This window comes from Chinchilla lanigera, unplaced genomic scaffold (assembly GCF_000276665.1).
Source record: "Chinchilla lanigera isolate Chin_1 unplaced genomic scaffold, ChiLan1.0 scaffold00011, whole genome shotgun sequence".
Classification (NCBI taxonomy): domain Eukaryota; kingdom Metazoa; phylum Chordata; class Mammalia; order Rodentia; family Chinchillidae; genus Chinchilla; species Chinchilla lanigera.
This window is the reverse complement of record NW_004955412.1, coordinates 23,978,775-23,984,332: the sequence shown is the minus strand read 5'-3', so window position 1 is coordinate 23,984,332 and position 5,558 is coordinate 23,978,775. Positions and strand designations below refer to the sequence as shown.

Below are 5,558 nucleotides of genomic sequence, written 5' to 3'. Positions count from 1 at the left end.
AAAAAAAAAAAAAAAAAAAAAAAAAAAAAAGGAAAAAGGAGGGAGGAAGGGGGAGAAAACGGAAGAAAATAAGGCAGGAAGGAAAAGAGGGAGGGAAGCAGTGAGGAGAAAGGAAGGAGAAACACACCTGTAAGCAGTAACCAGAACACTGTGCGGCTTTATGCCTTTTGAGAACACATGCCACATCATACTCACCATGAAAATACGCCCTTCCCTGAAAACTATTGTAATTTTTTTTATATAATTTTAATTTTGAAATTCAACCCACAATTCGTATCTTGTCAGTCACTGTGCATAATCAGGAATCCTGGCAATGAGGACAAACCCATCTATACCTTGTTCCCAAATATGTAAAAATCTTGTAATCATCCACGCAAAGGACATGCTACCTCCTTGTAGATACATTTCTTCATGAATGAGGCACTTACTCATTTCCATTGTACGCATTTCTTTTTAAATTGTGAAACCAATTAACACTTTTAGCTCTGTCTCTTTTGAGGCTTCTCCCTGGAGCTCAGGAATAAACAGCCCTGATTGCAAGCATTCGAATAGGTCAGCGAGGCCGAGCTAGGATGCTTGAGGTTGCCATGGAAATGCTGTCAGCCACTTGCTCCTCAAGCCATCCTCACACATCTGCGCATGGCCGCGTGCGTTTGCTTCCACTGCGGAATTAACTCATCTCCCCGTGGCCTCCTCTGGAAACTCCCTCCCTGTTGGGGATCTGGCAGAGCTTCTGGGAGACAGAGGAGCCAAGGAGCTGAGCGGCCCTGAGAGCAGGAAGCTGTGCAGCTGGAGGTGGTGAGCCTGGCAGCGCCTGCCTCACACATCCTGAGGTCCTGAGGGAGAGGTATGGTTACCAGCAAACACTCTTCACCGGGGCCAGCCTGAGCACATTCCAGGCGCAGGCTGCAGTCAAAGACGACACTGAACAGTCCCTCTTTGCTTTGGGGGTTGTTATGACAGCCAGGAATTTGCAAACCAAACCGGGAACCGGACCTGGAGAAGAAGGCTGTCCTTGGCCCCAAAATCCTTGCTGGTGTCGTTTGCTGAGGGCTGCTGCTCTCCCCCTGTGATACCTGCCAGATGGAAGGAGCTTGGGACCTGGAAGCTAGGCACATCCCAGGAGAAAGGTTATTTTCAGGCTAAATGAAACTACCTTAGTTGGAATGTAGGTGTGCTAGGAGAACTTCTTGGCAAGAGAAGTTGGAAAATATTAAAATAGGTCTCAGCGAGAACCTCATCATCTCCTTGAAAAATCTTTTGTGATTGTTTAGTGTTCTGTGGTTTCCTAAGCACATTCCCATAAATTATCTAAATGAATCTTTGCATCTGCCTGATGAGGTGGTCAAAGCAGATATTATAATACTTGGCCAATTAACAAGGCCAACTAAGTTCAGTAAGAATACCATCACAGGCCAGGGATTTAGCTCAGTGGCACAGGGCCTGCCTGGCAAACATGAGGTCCTGAGTTTGATTCCTGGTACTCCCTCAAAAACAAAACAAAACAAAACAAACGAAAGAAAACCACATCAAGAACAAGAACAGCTAATAAAGAGCAGAACTGAGACTTGACCCTGGGCTTTCTGACTCAAAGTCTTGCTCTTTTAATTCTATCATAGTGATCTTCAAAAATGTAAAACAGACTACAACTGATCTTTGCAGTTCAACAATTTCTTTTTAAGAAAATGGCACTGTAGGGGGATGATTTTACTGCAAAATACACATAGTATAAAATTTACCATTTCAGCCTTTGTGTGTATGTGTGTGTGTGCACGTGTGTGTGTGTGTGTGTGTGTGTGTGTGTGTGTGCGTGTGTGTGCTGCTCAGGATCGAACCCAAAGGCCCCACAGATTCTAAGCCCCACCACTGAATCACACCAGCTTATCCAATTTTAAGTGTACAGTTCAGTGGATTAAATGTATTCAAATTGTGCCCAGCTTATCCAATTTTAAGTGTACAGTTCAGTGGATTAAATGTATTCAAATTGTGCAACCATCGCCACCACCCACCTCCAAAAGTTTTTCATCTTCCCAAACTGAAACTCTATACCCGTTAAGTACGTCTCCCAAACCCCTCCTCTTAGTCTTCAGAAGCCACCACTGTACTTTTGTCTCTATTAGCTGATTTCTCTGTGTACTTCATGTAAGTGGGATCACACAGTATTTGTCCTTTTATAAAGCTTTCGTTACATCACTTACTCAAAGTTCACTCATGTTATAGCATATGTCAGAATTCCTTTTCTTTTTAATGCTAAACAATATCCCACTGTATGAATATGGACATCTTGTTTATCCATTTACTCGTTGGTGGACACACCTGAGTTTCTCCTGCTCTTTGGCTATCGTGAATGATAGTTGTTTTTTTTTGGTTTTTTTTTTTTTTGGCTTTTTCTCTGGTACCAGGAACCGAACTCACGACCTTGCGCTTGCCAGGCAGGCGCTTTTGCCGCTGAGCTAAATCCCCAGCCCGTGAATGACATTGTTATGGACATTGATACACAAATATCTCTTCAAGACCCTGTTTTCAATACTTTTGAGTAGGTACCCAGAAGTAGAACTCCTGGATCAAAAGGTACTTGCATTTTTAATTTTTTTTTTAGAAACTGCCGTCTTGTTTTCTATTGTGGCTGTACCATTGTACTTTCCTATCTATAGTCCACAGGGTTCTCAGTTTCACCAAAACCTGTTACATTTTCTGTATATATTTTTATACATCTTTGCCATCCTGTTGGCGACATAGAAGGGTGATTTTGAAGTACACAGTTGCCCAGATTGATTTAATCGGAGGGATCAGAGAATGGTCCTAACGAAACCATTACTTAGTTTCCACTCAACATGCCAACCCTAAGCTCAGCCAGAAACCTGCACAGGCATTCCAGCGGCCACCAAATTCCCGAATGATGTGAGCTGGCTCGTGACCTGCTCCTAGGGGTAAGGAATGCAAAGTGCAGATTCTGCTCAGAGAAATTTCCTATCTCCATAACAAACATGAGTTCATTACACAGGTGCTCCTTAGAAAAACACCGCCCCCGCCTGGGACTAGAGAGCACGGACAGCGGAGGGAGGGAGTCTGCGTGGGTGAAGGTGCAGCTGGAGAATGGCAAAAAGGATGATGTGGCCGGGCCACCCGCCGCACTTCACGGAGACAAGTTAGAGTGGATCCTTAAAAGACTTCAGGAGATGTAATCTCATTATAAATGTATCATGTGGCAAGAGCGATTAGATTCCTATCATGTGGTTTGGGGTAGTGAGGAGGTTTAGGACTGCTGGCAACTGCATCTGAATCATCTCCATGTCTGGAGTTCAAGTCCTTCTCATATCAAAAGGCCTCCCTTTTTTTTTTTTTTTTTTTTTTTTTTGCCTTTTTGAGACAGGGTCTTGCTATGCAGTTCAGGCTGGCCTCGAGCTCACTTTGTAGCCCAGGCTGGTCTCAAATGAAATGATCCTCTTCCTCAGCCTCCCAAGTGCTGGGATCACAGGTGTGAGCCACCACACCCGGCTTCAAACACCCCTTTTTCTGGAAGCAGTCCCTGACCCTTAACAGGAAGAAGGTGTTCCTTCTTTTAAATTCCATGGCACTACACCTGTGCCTCTTTTAGAGCAAAGACCATGTTCAAAATCTTAGGTTTTGCTCATGCCTATAATCCTAGCTCTCAGGAGGCTGAAACAGGAGGATTGTTGTGAGTCTGAGGTCAGCCTGAGCTACAAAGTGAGCTCAAGGCCAACCTGAACTGCATAGTGAGAGCTTGTCTCAAAAAAAAGACAAAGAAAATGAAATGTTAGGTTTTGGTCATGTAAGAGAATAGTATATCCCTGTCCCAACTGGATGCCCCTTAAGAGGCAAAATCCGTTTCTAGTTTGCACAAAGTATAAAGCAAATGCTCACCAAAAGCACCCAGTAGATGTCTCTTGTGTGTGACTCACTGCCAAGAACTGTGTCACTTCAGCCTCTTTGGTGGACATGAGCAAGAATGGGTAATGGGAACAGGGCTGGTGAGCCAGGGAGCAGTGTCTAGCCAACCTCTTTTGGACTGGGTGCATCCTCTGGGAAGTCAGAGAAGCTTACCTCGAGTCCTGGGCCCAGGTCCTCTTTCCTCTGTGTGTCCAGCTGTGTCTCTCATGTGTCCACACCATGGGCTGATTGCCTCTCTACTGCAGCTGAACAAAACAAAGTACAGAAAAGGTGATGGAGCCGGGCATGATGGTGCACACCTGTAATCCCAGCACTCCGGAGGCTGAGGCAGGAGGATCATTGTGAGCTCGAGGCCAGCCTGGGCTATAAGGCAAGCTCAAGGCCAGCCTGAACTGCATAGTGAGACCCTGTCTCAAAAAGACCAAAAAAAAAAAGCAAAAACAAAACAAAAAAAACCAAAGTGAGTCAAGGCCAGCCTGAACTGCACAGCGAGACTGTCTCAAAAAGACAAACAAAAAAAGAAAAGAGCGATGGATTCCAATGATGTTTTACCAGTGCCTCCAGTTTACACTCCCAATCGTGTTTCTCTCACATTCATAAAGAGTTTAAGAGTTTACGAGGCACTAGTATCTTTATTCTTTTAGGGAAATAACTGAGACTCAGGGACGGTCATCATTTGCTCAGGCTGACTCTGGTGATGGTGCCTGGAGGGCTCCGTGCTGACCTCCTGACTTGAGCCCTGTGTCTTAGTCATGTTTCTCGTCACTCAGGCACAGTACCTGACACAAGTTAAAGGAGGAGAGGTTGTTTTTTTTTGTTTGTTTGTTTTTTTTCCAGTACCAGGAATCGAACTCACGACCTTGCGCTTGCCAGGCAGGCACTGTGCCGCTGAGCTAAATCCCCAGCCCCATGGGAGAAGAGGTTGACTTTGGCTCACAGCCTGTAGCAGTTTCAGCTCATAGCCGGCTGGCTCTAAGGCAGGGTCGAGTGGCAGATGGGTAGCACAGGGCGGAGGGAGGAGCCAGGGCGGGAGATTCACACTTCCAGGCCAGGACCCCAGTGATCCACCTCCTCTGAACAGCCCCAGCCTCCTAATAGTTATTCAGCTGCTCTGCTCCCCATAATGCGATCACCCTTGAAACACCTGGGGCTTTGGGGCCATTTTAGATCTAGCCTTGGTTCAGGCTACAGTTGTCCATACCCCACCCCCACCTCCTGGGAACAGTATCATTATGTAAGATGCAAGAGGCTACACAACAACGTTTGGAATTTGTGTGACATGCTTCTCTGTGTGTAGTGGGTGGGGAGGTGGGGGATATTCCTCTTCCCACATCTTCTGAGCCTGGCCTCGCAGACATCAGTCTTGTCACTGAGCAGCTGCATGCAGCTGCCGACAGACAGCCTGTAGCATCCAGGCCGCAAACTACATGAGTTCCCCACAGGCAGGACACCAGTGACATATTCAAGCCTAACATATTCTGTATTGTCCTCATTTTGTTTTATGGCTTCAACTGAGCCTCATCCATTACTAGCAAAAAACAGTCCTGACTCTTTCCTGGGCCTTATCACACCTGTCAGACACCACCAAGGTTTTTTTTTGTTTTTTGTTTTTTTTGCTTTTTTTTTTTTTTTTTTTTTTTTTGGTT

The 5,558-nt window shown here is 45.6% G+C and overlaps 1 protein-coding gene across 1 annotated transcript in view; it reads left to right on the top strand.

The window, feature by feature from the left end:
* The window catches only part of Clmp (CXADR-like membrane protein), a gene marked incomplete in the record, with an annotated part of 108,601 nt that overhangs the window by 271 nt on the left and 102,772 nt on the right, over positions 1–5,558 (top strand).